Raw genomic sequence first — 15,309 nt, forward strand, 5'->3', positions numbered from 1 at the left:
GGTACTGTCATGGTCTTACCTTCTCACTGTTCTCCTTCGTTTGACATGTGCTGGCGGCCATCTTGGTTTCTGGGGTTCTTGTAGCCTCCCACCCTGCGGCTCCTCCTTCCCACTGGGAGGAGCTGGATGCCTAGCTCATATATATAGAAGGTCTGTGGCTTCAGTTCCTTGCTTGGTCCTCCTGTGTGCACATGCTTCAAAGATTGCTGCTGCTTCTGGTTCCTGATCCTGGCCTCGTCTGACTACCCCGTTGGTTCCCGATCCTGGCTTCGTCTGACTACCCCGTTGGTTCCTGATCCTGGCTACGTCTGACTACCCTCCTGGTTCCTGACCTCCGTCTACGCAAGACCCTGCTTCAGTTTAGCCATCCGTTTGGACTTTAGCTACGGCTTGATTTTCAATAAAGCCTTCTTATTCCACCTATCTCTGTTGTACGTCTGGTTCATGGTTCCATGACAGGTGCTGTGAACTGATGAAACTAAAATTGAGTTATTTGGCCATAAGAAGGGGCGTTATGCATGGAGGAAAAAGAACACAGCATTCCAAGAAAAACACCTGCTACCTACAGTAAAATATGGTGGTGGTTCCATAATGCTGTGGGGCTGTGTGGCCAGTGCAGGGACTGGGAATCTTGTCAAAGTTGAGGGACGCATGGATTCCATTCAGTATCGGCAGATTCTGGAGACCAATGTCCAGGAATCAGTGACAAAGCTGAAGCTGCGCCGGGGCTGGATCTTTCAACAAGACAACGACCCTAAACACTGCTCAAAATCCACTAAGGCATTTATGCAGAGGAACAAGTACAACGTTCTGGAATGGCCATCTCAGTCCCCAGACCTAAATATAATTGAAAATCTGTGGTGTGACTTAAAGAGAGCTGTCCATGCTCGGAAGCCATCAAACCTGAATGAACTAAAGATGTTTTGTAAAGAGGAATGGTCCAAAATACCTTCAACCAGAATCCAGACTCTCATTGGAACCTACAGGAAGCATTTAGAGGCTGTAATTTCTGCAAAAGGAGGATCTACTAAATATTGATTTCATTTATTTTTTGTGGTGCCCAAATTTATGCACCTGCCTAATTTTGTTTAAACAATTATAGCACACTTTCTGTAAATCCAACAAACTTCATTTCACTTCTCAAATATCACTGTGTGTGTCTCCTATATGATTTATTTAACTGACATTTTTTATCGTAACAACCAACGATTTATACAGGAGAATCATGATGATTAAGGTTGCCCAAACCTTCGCATCCCACTGTATATCCCTATAAGTGATACTGTCATGTGAATGCCGCCTAATGCTCCTAGACACTAGATTCAAAACTGACTGAAATAGTTAATGTATATTGGACCTCCCCCCTCCCACACACACACCAAAACCTTGCTTGTTCTCTGCTCTTTTCTTCTTGTGTTATTAGGAACTATGCCGCTGGCACAGATGTCTTTAGCAGTTTTTGTCAGTTACCAAATCACACCGAGCATGCCAAGCACTAGAATCTCTCCATCTTAAGCTTCCAGCCTGCGGTGTATGTTATGTCAGTGATGATGTCAATACGTTGCAAAGACTAGGAGAAATGAGACGGGATCCAAAACATCAAGTCACATGAATGGCTAAAAGTGCAATAGAGGGACCACGTGGCCACTGCAGAGATTGATGAATTGTTGGTGACTAAAGTAAATGGAGATACAGGTTGGGCATGTGTACTGCCACTCTGTTCACTTGGGACTGGTGGAAATAGCCAAGTGCAATACATGGCGATCTTTGACAGTCCCACACAGATGAATGCAGTGCATATGCCCGACCTGCTGCTCTTTTCATTTCGAGAACCCTGCTCGGTATGGGGCCCCTGTTCTTGTGATAAAGGTCCCAGCAGTAGGACCTTAACCAATCTAATAGTCACAGGATAGGGGGTAACGGGAAATTACCATAATGCCCCTTTAACATACATAGTAACATAGTAGATAAGGCCGAAAAAAGACATTTGTCCATCCAGTTCGGCTTGTTATCCTGCAAGTTGATCCAGAGGAAGGCAAAAAAAAAAAAAAAAAAAAACCTGTAAGGTAGAAGCTAATTTTCCCCACTTTAGGGGAATAAGAATTCCTTCCCGACTCCAATCAGGCAATCAGACTAACCCCCTGGATCAACGACCCCTCTCTAGTAGCTATAGCCTGTAATATTATTACGCTTGAGAAATACATCCAGGCCCCTCTTGAATTCCTTTATTGTACTCACCATCACCACCTCCTCAGGCAGAGAGTTCCATAGTTTCACTGCTCTTACCGTAAAGAATCCTCTTCTAGTTTGTGTACAAACCTTCTTTCCTCCAGAGGCAGAGAATGTCCCCTCGTCACAGTCGTGAATGTGTATGTAGGGTGATATATCTATAGTGTTGAACAGAGTCAGTCATTTACAATATAGACCCGAAAAACAAGAGAGAAGGAAAACAAGCGCCAATCCCCGTTAGGACACAAAGTCGTGGAGAAAAGGGAAGGAAAGCCGCGGGTGGGAAATAAGATGTAGGACTGGATGGCTTTATCACATGATTTACGAATAGTACGTGGTACTATAAGTGAACACAGCTATATAAAGGAAGGATATAAATAAATGGTTAGTATAATTAAAAAATTAATGATACAAATTAATATTAATAAAAATTAATTATAGAAATGGTGAAATGCCCCTCAGCCACATATGTGTATTACAGGTGATTGATCAGAAGCACTGGATTCCTGCTGCCTTCCATCACCACTACTCTACATGTGATCCTGGCCAGGGGGGTCTAGTCACAGGTGTCATGTGCTTATCCTGATGACTACCCCCTAGTGAAGTGAGTGCCACTTGTGTGAAATTGTCCTGAGGGGCATTTCACTTATTATATTTTCACCATTTATATTAGTGTAAGTTAATGCCACTTGTGTGAAGCTGCCCTGAGGGGCATTTCACCATTTCTATCATTAATTTTTATTATTATAAATTTTTATCATACATTTTTTAATTATACTATCCATTTATTTATATCCTTCCTTTATATAGCTGTGTTCACTTACAGTACCACGTACTATTCGTAAATCATGTGATAAAACCATCCAGTCCTACGTCTTATTTTCCACCCCCGGCTATCCTTTCCTTTTCTCCACGACTTTGTGTCCTAACGGGGATTGGCGCTTGTTTTCCTTCTCTCTTGTTTTTGGGGTCTATATTGTAAGTGACTGACTCTGTTCAACACTATAGATATATCACCCTACATACGCATTCACGAATTTGTGAGGTGTTTGTAGTCACAAACACTTTGTTTGAGCTGCCTCCCCCCTTCTTTCTCTTTCTCTTCCTCTCTCTCTTACACGACTTGAACCACCCCTGTTGGCGCCCAGATTTCTTCATTCCTTTGGGATACGGTGTGATCCCCAAGTGTCTGAATTAACTTCTGCTTTTTTCTGCTCTATTTTCCCTCGTCACAGTCCTGGGGATAAATAGATGATGGGAGAGATCTCTGCACTGACCCCTGATATATTTATACATAGTTATTAGATCTCCCCTCTTTTTTCTAAAGTGAATAACCCTAATGTTGATAATCTTTCAGGATACTGTAGTTGCTCCATACGAATGATATGAAAACAGAGAAATGGGTCATAAAAATATTCCCCTCACCTATTGAGATAATATGAATAGTGATGGACGAACATTTGCCGGGACGGTTCGTGAACGCGATCGCGCAAATGCGGTCAAATGTTTGAACCGCAAGTTCGCGGCGGGTCCAATTCATTTCAATGGCAGGCGAACCTGAAAAACCTTCAGCTCATATTTGCAACCAAGAAATAATTACTAGAAGAGCACAAATAGTCCCACAACATGGACAGTGACATACCAGATGTATTATTCGAATTTGCGATCTCCAATTATTTTTTTCAATGCGAAATATCGGCAATATAATTTTTGCGTACGCGCATGCACAAATGCCCTATACAGTACCCAAATGCACTATAAAGAAAGTATATTGGTATATAACACCCCGCTTCAATCAGTTTTTTGGGGGACGACTGGTACAAGGAAGGCAGTCCATTAGAATATACATAAAGATAAAACGTAACCTTTAATAATGTTACTATGAGGGTCCATTCACACGTCCGTAAGTGTTTTGCGGATCCCCAAAACACGGACACCGGCAATGTGCATTCCCCAATTTGCGGGCGGCACTATAATAGAAAATGCCTAATCTTTTCTGCAATTGCTGTCCCTGATATTGTCCTACAGGGGGGTTCTATTCTGGCCCTGATAGCCCAACCACAGACCACCCACCCTGACAAGATCGACCCCATCCGGAACCTTACCCTATATAAAAATGGCCCTAGTAAGCCCCTGGCCCCTAGGCCCCTGACTTCCAGGTGATCACTATATAGATCTATGTGTTTTTAAATCATTATAAAAGTATATTATAAGTATATTACACCCCTCTGTGTATCACACCTATCGATAGCACACCTATACCAGTCCTTAAAAGGACTGTTGTGGCCCTATTAGCTGGCGTTTAGAGTCCCTAACAATCTGTCCCTGCTCCACACAGCAACCTCTCCCTACACTGGCAAAACACTGAATGTAAAATGGTGTCCAGATCAGGTTTATTTATAAGGAAGGGGGTATGTCCATGTGCTGAAACGTCTCAATTGGCTGTCCTGTACCACCTGATGGATGCGTCATGGGTCAAAGTTCTTCACAAGAATATGGCGGGCGCGAATATCTCCATATGTTCGCATGTTCGGCTAATCGCGAAAACACGCAAAGTTCACCGCGAAACCAATGCCGGGCGAACAGCAAGGCCATCTCTAAATATGAACAAATGGATGAAATGAATTTGCATGGCCACTGCATTTATAATTGCTTTCTAGGAACCCAACCGCCATGTGGCAACTCTGTTCTCTCTTAACCTTGCCCCCTATATCTTTAGTATTAGGCAGATGATACATCCTACAAAGAAGTACAGAGAACATTTTTACCTGATTCGGTCACTTCCAAGTTGCTACAGGAATGTAAGTGTTCTAAGTAGGAGATATGCCTTGTTTAGAAGAAACCATTCAGTGATTCTCTTTCATCACTGCTAGTAAAAGGACAGCAGCATATGGTCCCTATGTCTTTATTGTTATGCTGCGACTGTAGTGAGAAGAAACAGCATTGAAACATTTTTATTTTATTTTCTCTAATGCATTTTAATAGAATCACCAACTTGTCATCAACTGAAAGCAATCACTTTGTTATCACAGATGCTATTGGCAGTTATACTTCAGATGGTTCATATATAATTTGTTACGTGTGATATTCCTCGGTTGTTTACTGTGTATTCCTTTGACTGTTTTTACTTTGTCTTTTCAAGAACTGATGACTAGATGCTGTTCAGCTTTCTCAGACTATTGCTAATATTGGTGAATCACTCAGACAGACAGTTAAGGCATTGTTTGTGGTATTGCTGCAGGGCTGCACCTATCCTTTCTGCTGCCTGAGGTGAAAACTGAAATGGCGCCCCCTCCAACAGTGTTAAATTCACAATTCAACCTCTCCCCTCAGCCCTACTGCTATACTGTACATACATACCTCTTAGATCCAGTGATGTCTCCTCTGATGTTCTCTTTCCTCTTCTTCTCCCTTTGGACCAGACCACGTTGACAGCTTCTTTCACCTACATCTCGTATCTGCAGAGTTTACCACACAGACATTTTAGATTCATCACTTTTCCATCTTCCTCGCCCTCTGAGTGCAACAAAGCTGTTATCCTTCTGCTAACCACAATACTGTGCCCGCTGTGTTCCCCAATGCCCCCAAATACTATACTGCAAAAATAATAGTGCCATACAGGTAGTATCCCCATAGTAAGTGACCCTAAAGTCTAACCAATGGTAATAATTTTATTCCAAAGAGCCCCCTGCAATGCTCCAATCACAAGAATCCTTCTCAGGACTGTCCCCTTTAGTAGTAATGATCTCAATATTGTGCCCTATAATAATAATAAGAAGAATGCCCCCACAGTAAACCCAAAAGTAACAATGCCCTCATAGTGACCCCAGTAGAAATATGGTCTATTTATACTGCCCCCAGCAGTAATAAGAACCTTCTATAAGGCACCCCTTTACAGCCCACAATAATAATAAAGCTGATTTATAAGGCATCCCTATAGAGCCCACAGCAGTAATGAGGCCCCCTTTAGTAGCCTCAGTATTTATAAAGCACCGCTGCAGTGCCCCCTGTATTATAATGCCCCCTTCCACCGTGTAGAGCAATTATGTATAATGTTCCACTCTGTTGTGCCCTCATTATTACAATGCTCTCCTGCAGAGCTAGTATGTATAATGCTCTCAACCCCATCTGTACTATAATGTCCCCTATAGTCCTAGTATGTATAATGATTTCACCCCCCCCCCCCCCGTAGTATAATGCCCTTTTGCAAAATAATGCACACACATATATATATATATATATAGTGGGGATTTGCTCTGGTAGACAGGTTAGCGGACGCAGTATAGAGGCAAGGAACCAGGTTGTAAATCAACTTCAGTGTTTTATTCACACTCAGCAAAAACATCACAGTCTTTGTGCTTGTTCAAACACAGCAAAACATAACAATGTTCACCTGGAATCCCTGGTGTCAGTTCACACCCGGCTATATGCTCAGCCACAGACAAGTTCACCGGCAGGCTTCCAGGTGGCCTGCACGCCTGTTTGTAGTCCTCAGCACAGATTACTTCTCAGCTTTTCTGTCAGATGGAGGATAATCCACCCCACCAGATAAAGCTGACTGCTTTTTATAAGCCTCCCAAGACCCGACCTGGAACATGGGGAATGGCCACCCACCCAGCATTTTGGCTACTCCCAGTAAGAGCCATCCCGGATAGGCTTTACAACCATACTAAACAGCTGAAGTGTCAGACTGCAAAGCAAATAATGACACTTCAGGAAAAAATGGGTCTTACCTCACCGAGGCCAGGAACCTCGGCGACACGTACCAACCATCAATGATGGCCCCTTGTTCCTCCCTACAATATATATATATCCATCTCATCGTCGGCTGTTGATTTGTTTATTGATTCTGTAATGAGGGACATTGGTGCCTTAAAACATGACAGTGTTTCAGGTCGATTACACCACCCCAATTTTCTTACGGAGGAATAGCAGGCTTTACACGAGGTGGTCCATGACCACAGCCTCACCATCAAACCCGCTGATAAGGGTGCGGTTGTGGTCATGGACACACAGAAATACATTATGGAGGCTCAACGACAACTTAGTGACACCTCTGTGTATTTACAACTCAATAGGGATCCAAGGGGGGATTATGAAAAAAAGATTCAACATGTACTGCAGGAAGGTGTTTTGGCTGGATACATTAATGAAAAACTCAAAGATTACCTCACTGTTACTTATTCCAATACACCCATGTTATACTTGTTACCTAAAATACACAAAGATCTGCAAAACCCTCCCGGAAGACCCATTGTGTCAGGTACAGGGTCATTGTTTAGTAATATCGCTATCTTTTTAGATAAGGTGTTACGATCATATGCCATATCTGCCAAATCGTACGTACAGAACAGCACAGATTTTCTCAATAAATTGAAGGATACGGCAATACCTGTTGATGCTATTTTGGTATTGTTTGACATTGTTAGCCTGTACACATCTATTAGGCATGATTTTGGCATTCAAGTCGTGAAGATGGCATTGATTAATTCAGAATTTTCTCCCGGTTGCAAGGATTTCATTCTGATTTTATTACAAATTGTACTTACTTACAAACATGCGGTCTCATTCCTCGAGGAGACGTTCATCTATGTGTCGCACCACTTAAGACATGTTCTGAGGTGGTGGCGATACATAGATGACGTCTTCTTGATTTGGACAGGTACTAAAGTACAGTCATTGGCTTTTTTTGATTTTCTGAATACAATTGATGGGGATATCAAATTTACAATGTGTTATTCAAGGGAAGAGCTCAATTTCTTGCATATTAAGATTGTTTTAAGGGAAGGTGTGGTACACACTGACGTATATGTTAAACCCACTGACAAAAATACCCTATTGAGTTTCAACAGTGCACATCCTCGAAAGATGGTGAAATCACTCCCAAGTGACTCCCTTAAAGAGGACCTTTCACTTGTATAAACTATGTGAACTGAGTATGCTGCCATATGGAGCGGCGCCCGGGGATCTCACTGCACTTACTATTATCCCCGGGCGCCGATCCGTTCTCCCGTTATAGGCTCCGGTACCTTTGCTCCTTAAGTTATAGTAGGCGGGTCTTCCCTTGTCCGGTGGGCGTCTCCTTCTCCTAGGCTGCAGCGCTGGCCAATCGCAGCGCACAGCTCACAGCCTCACAGTGCGGCAGTTGTGTGCGGTTCTGCTGCAATACTGCAGGTATATAGAGAGACAAGCGTTATTTGAACAAATAATTTCTACTGGTGTGTCACTGTCCATGTTGTGGGACTATTTGTGCACTTCTAGTAATTATTTCTTGGCTGCAAATATGAGCTGAAGGTCTTTCAGGTTCGTCTGGCATTAAAATGAATGGGACCCGCCGCAAACTTTTGGTTCGGGAACATTTGATCGCGTTCGCACAATCGCGTTCACGAACCGTCCTGGCAGATGTTCGTCCATCACTAATTGTTAGTGATGAAGCAAAATTGAATGTAACTTTGGATAGGATGTCTCAGGCTTTTCTAAATTGGGGCTTTCCCAAATCCGTACTGGATTCTCAATTAACTACAACAGATTCCCAGAATAGGGATAATCTAATGAGGAGATCAACAACTAAAAAAACCTTAAATAAGATACCGTTGGTCACGACATATACAGAGCATAGTCAAGAAATTAATGAAATAATTAATATGAATTAGAAAGGTAGGGGGCACACCAAATAATACACGGAGTGCAAAGGGTGGTGAAAAGAGCATAAGACAACACCTGATCCAAGAGAGAGTCACAAGAACCACCCCATAAATGCACATCCGAAAATGAATCAGTATCAAAATTATATATAAAGTTTATTGGACACACCAACAGACACACATTTTAAAAATTGTATACATTTAGAACAAAGTGCGGTATGCAATAAAATATATGTAACCGACACACACAGGTCTACTGGATTGCCACAAAATGGGCATATACACTATAAACCAGCATATAAAAATCCAATACAAAACATGAAGCAAATGTGAAGTAAGGTAAGACCACTAGAAATGCAAACAGACCATGATAAGATCTAATCTAGAGAGCCAAAACCTACATGAGCCGCTGGTGCAGTAATGAGTAACGCCCAACGCGTATCGCCGGAAGGGTCCGGCTTCCTATCTTTTAAGTTCTTCGGTCGCCCCCTATTTTCATACAGGCGACTGAAGAACTTAAAAGATAGGCTACAGATATCGGTTCTCAAAAGAAATCAGGACAAATGGTTCTATATACACAAAAAATGGATTGCTTCCCGTATTTACATTGTATCAATTGCCGATTTATAAACAAAGGGAGTTTTTTTTATCCATCCGGTTACTGGTAAAAAGCTCCCTATCAAATATTTCTTAACTTGTGACTCAACCTTGGTTGTTTACGTGCTGTGGTGTCCATGCAAGATGTTATATGTAGGAGAACTTCCTTAGATTTTAAAACAAGATGCAATCAACATCGGTACACAATCCGTAAGAAATGCATAGATCTGCCGGTGTCTAAGCATTTCATGGACTGTGGACACAATGAGAAGGACCTCAGGTGCATGATCATTGATCAGTCTCGGTCTCCCGGAGAGGAGGTTATAGGATCCTGTGCCTCAAAAAATGTGAAATTTATTGGATTTCTAAATTGAATATGCTCAAACCGAGAGGGTTAAATGTGGATTATAAACCTTGGATTTTATCCTAATCTAATCCGCATCACTTTAGCATTTGGATGGTGTCTAGCTTTTATCTTGTGATTTGGTGCTGTCTTGAGATCTTAATTATCTCTTTTTTTATTTATTTGCAGTGCAATTATAAATTCGATGGGATCGACAGAGCCAGCATGGATTTATGTATATTTTCCTGTAACGTGCGAACCTCTAAAATTATCCAGCGCTACAAGTCAAAGGTTCCTTAAGTGATTATCATGTTGTGTTGTATGTTCCTCTTATCCTTTAGACGATATGGGACATTTCCAATTGGGGGGATTATGAAGTTACGAGCTCATTATTTTTACATTTTAAATGGTGTGTTATATGAGTGCATTAGTATCCTTATGGGAACGGGGACTAGTGCATATGTATGAACACTGACTATACTGGTACATTTCACATAGGACGTGTAACAGTGATGTCAGGTTCAAAATCACATAATCATTTAATAAAAAAATAAAAAAAAGGGGGTACCGTTATGCATGTCGACAGTCTACTAGGTGGATTTGGATGTGCATCCCCGCTACTATGGGGGTTCTTTGTGATGACTGTCATATCGTTCCTCATGGTACTTTAATGTAATGGTGAACTCGGACTCTGTTGCTCCTGTGTATGTAATTTCTAATCTAATGATTTTTTATTTAGTAGGTTGGGGTGATACATACGACACATTACTATTATGTTTTAATTATGGTTATTGCATCGCAGTTTGACATGCCCATGCCCTTTGACCTGGGTGATCATGTATTTGGATCACGTGACATGTTACGCAGAGTCTGAGATGTGTGCTGGCGGCTTCGGCTGGGAGCATGGACGCATTGCGGTCAGATGACCAACCGTGTTCACGTGATCTGGAATGGCCCACCTCCCTTCCTCGGCTCTCAGCTTGCACGTCATGACTCTGTGCCTTGTCACATGCCGGAGGTGCCAGCTGACAGATGGTTGCGTCAGTTCCGACAACACGTCATGGGAATGTGTATTCTTTCGAGTGAGACGCCGTTCCTCCCCCCACGCTGGTTCGTTGTTCCTATCCTTTGTAACGGGGAGCCGAAGATGCACTCGGTCTCCCATCAGCCGCAAACCTGCTGCTTAGCTTCGGGAGCTAGGATCTGTGTTTGGCCTTGTTCCTAGGGCGGGTTTGCTAGCTGGGAGGCTCCCTGCTCCTAGGTCTGCCTTGAGCGCCAAGCTGATCACTCGGTGCTTGACTTGTCTGTCTGTCGGTCATGTGACGCTGGCCACTTCACATGACCCTCACTCCCCACTATAAATACAGGCGGCCTGCTGGCTACAGGTTGCCTGTTATTTTCGTCTCTAGGGCTGTGTGTACTATTATAATTGCTTCCTACTTGACCTCTGGTATTGACATTGTTTGTTTCCTGACCTCGCTTTGCCCGCTACCTTGGTACCTACGTTATCTCTCGGATTTGACCTCGGCTCGTTCTCGGATTTCGTCTCCTGCCTCATCCCTTGTATTGATGTGACCTCCTGGACCGACCTCGGCTATTTAACCCACCATTGCCTTTCCCATCACTGGGTACTGTTGTCTTATCTACCTCCCTGTCTATCCGTTTGCCTTAGTCTTGTGTACTGCCTTCTGCCTTGGCTGTCTGTTCCTCTCTTTCTCTGTTTGCTCTGCTCTACACTTACATAGGTCAGGGACCGTCACCCAGTGGTGCAAGTAGGCAGGGAGAGGGTTAAGGGTGGCCACAATATGGCAACAGAGGGGCAACAGTCATGTGAACGAGCCCTTAATGTAAGTGTAGCACTGACTATACAGTGCATTGCAATAGATGACTATTCAATGAACCGTATAGCCATCAGGCCCACTGGATCTTCAAGATCCAGATGGGTCTTGATAAATAAAAAAAAGTGTAAAAAAAAAGTGAAAAAAAGTAAAAAAAATACATTTTTTAAATAAAAATTGTCTTTTCTCATATCTGTTCATTTGTCATTTAAAAATTTAAATAAATAAAAAAACTACACATCATTGGTATCACTGCATCCGTAATGACCTGATCTATAAAAGTTTAATATAACTAATCCCAAGCAGTCAAGGCCGTAAAAAATAATATAGAAAAAAATTACGGAATTGCTGTTTTTGTCACCTCACGTCCACAAAAAAATAAATAACAAGTGATCAAAAAGACATATGTACCCCAAAATAATACCAATAAAAACTACAGCCCATCACGCAAAAAACAAGACCCCATGAAAAAATTAAAAAGTTATGGCCTTTAGTATATGGCGATGCAAAATATAATTTTTTTTTACTCAGAAGTGATTTTATTGCTGAAAAAGTAGTAAAATATAAAAAACTACATCAATTTGGTATCGCCATAACCATACCAACCCACAGAATAAAATAATAATATAATATTTACCACATGAGGAACCCCATAAAAAGCTAAATAAAAATAAAAAAACACTGACAGAATTGCCATTTTTGACCACTTCACCTCCATAAAAATAGTTTATAGCTCCTCCCACCCAGCTAGTTACCTAGACACTCCCCTATCACTGCCCCTAACAACGCCCAGGTTTATAGCTCCTCCCACCCAACTAGTTACATAGACACTCCCCTATCACTGCCCCTACTGTTGCTTTGACATGTCCATGGACATAACATCACAGGAAATAACAGAGCTGCATGGACATGGTCATGAGACCACAGCTCAGAACAGAAGATAGGAGCACTAAATGTAAAAGAAATACATTACAAAATTACAGCTGCTTTTATAAATTATTACTTTAAAGGGTGATGATGCAAACTGGAAAACCCCTTTAAAGAATAAAGAGCTATAATTAAAAAATATATACTTTTTTTAAGTTTTCCCCAAATTTAATTATGAAAAAAGTTTCTTTAAAAACATCTTAGTAAACAGCCCTCTGCGTCTGAAAAAATATTTTCATGGAATTGCACCAAATAAAAAAATAAATGTCCAGTCATTACAGTTGTACTACTTCTAAGTTAATTAAATAAGGTCCTGTCCCTACTTTTTCTGGTCCCCAGTGAAGCAGAAGTGGGATGTCCCTGCTTCATGGTCATGTGCAGCACTGCAATAAACACAATATTAGGATTGTATGATCCTGCTGTTTATGTCAGTTATGGTAGCTTGAGAGCAGGGATTGGTCACCACACATAACTAAGCATCATAATTATAAATCGAGTAGTAAACATTGGCCATTCTGTTGATCAAATGCATATGTTTGAATTGGTTGCTTTTACATAAGACAGTTGACTGACTTAGGCCAGCTAGACATCAGCTAGTAACTAAGATGCTGTGGCACTCCATCCACCAACGTCATGAAGAGCATCGCAGAGCTGCTCTTCGGCTGGGTGTGGGAGCTGTTATATTGCTTTTCTCAGTGAATAATTGAAGGCACATTGTTCATTTTCCTTCTGAGCATGGACACAAGCTGTTTGCTCATTTGATGCTTTTGCTGCCACGGGTTTGCTTCCCTTTTACTAACATATCCAGCTGGCTACCAAATGAATTCAGCACTGCAACAGCTTTAATTAGAAAATTCAGTTGTCATTGCTGGACGTTATACTATCTGGAATTGCAGACAGTTTCTATACAGAGATTGTGCTGCATTTGCCTCAAACCAAATGTACTTGCTGCTTGTTGCATGCTATGAAAATCTCAGCTCTCACAGAATATGACATCCACAAAGTAAAGAAGAACAATGCAGGTACAATGGTTACAAGTGGGCTGCATAATTATTGTCCCCGGTTGATATAATCACAATCACAAAGCTCATGTCTCCAGTATCTATGTGTACGATTAAAAGGAGGGTAATAAGTTTAAAAATAAAAAGGATTTTGAGTATTCATAAAAATAAAGGATGATCTACCAATAGATATAAAAAGAAAACAGGATAGTACTACTACTACTAATAATACATCAGTCAAAACAGAGCAGTAGTCAGTACCGGTGATTGTGAAGTAATGATCATTCCAATGGATTGGTCAGGAAACAAGGTTCAAGTTCAGGTTCAATGCAATACTATAGACACAAAAGCAAAGCACAAACTAAGGCTGCTTGAAGACGAGCGTGTCTGGATTAGGTCCGAATGCGTTGCAAATTCATTCAGTAAAAAATGCGCGATTTCGCAGGTAAAGTCATTCAGTTTTGCCTGCGATCGCGTTTAGTTGTTCAGTTTTTAGCGCGCGGGTGCAAAGCGTTTTGATGCGTTTTGCACGCGCGTGATAAAAAACTGTATGTATACAAACTGTTAGCAACCATCAGTGAAAAACGCATCACATCCGCACTTGCTTGCGGATGCAATGTGATTCACTTCTATGGGGCCAGTGTTGCGTAAAAATCGCTAAATAAAGAACATGCTGCAATTTTCACACAACGCACAAGTGATGCACGAAAACCAACGCACATGTACACAGCCCCATGGAAATGAATGGGTCTGGATTCCGTGCGGGCACAATGCATTCACATCACGCATTGCACCCACGTGGAATACTTGCCTAAATCTTACTCACTTCTCCCCATTTCAGCAGTATGTTCCGGAGGACAGGCTGCCACTGCATCGGTGGCTGCTGATAATGTCAGACCTGGCGAGACTGTATAAAGGACAAACAGCAATGGCTCTCTTGCCTGCTCAATGAGGTACATCTGTTGTGTGGCTTTTGTTCTTGAACTATTATCCTGGCCTTTACAATACTTTGGCTATATTTTGGATTCTGCTTTTGCCTTGCTTCTTGGATTATTGGGCACATTATTGAGAAGCCAATGCAGAGGATAGGAGTGGTGGCTCTGATGAGATGGAGTTGTTGTGTCACAGTGTACTTCCTCAGGCTGTCGCTTCCTGGGGTCGGCGGAGACAAAGAGGGGCACCCTATATTCCTTCAGGGTACTCCCTGTATTTGTGGGCTCCCTGCCTGATAGTAGTTTGGGGGTGCCATTGATGTTAAATGTCCATTTGGGTGCAAGGCAGGGCTTGAAGTGATGCAGTAGCCTGTGTATGGTGTTAGAAGAGTCAGTAACCAGGCCAGATTGAACTTAACCATAGAGTCTATTTAATGTGCACCAAATCTGAGTTGTAGAAAGTCAAGTAATTATCTGTACAGAGTGCAAAATCCGCACAGATGTCCAAGCATGAATTAAGCAACTAGCGGCCCTCAGATTACTCTTTCTCTTGCTACAGTCTCTATTACTGGGATTTCTGTCTAACAACTGCAATTGTTAATAGTCTAAATTCTCACAGCAGCATGTGGTTTCTATAATACGACTGACCAAAATTGTACCGGAAGTGTGCATGGTGTCTGAACTCTTTATCCCTCCACTGCTGCAGGTCTTAAAATGCTGTACACTGATCATATTGCTGACTAAAATTATTCAAAAACATCTCTCTCTCTTCTCTACAATCTTCTGGAGTTAGGTGGA

Source organism: Bufo gargarizans, chromosome 2 (genome assembly GCF_014858855.1).
Source record: "Bufo gargarizans isolate SCDJY-AF-19 chromosome 2, ASM1485885v1, whole genome shotgun sequence".
NCBI classification, from domain to species: Eukaryota; Metazoa; Chordata; class Amphibia; order Anura; family Bufonidae; genus Bufo; species Bufo gargarizans.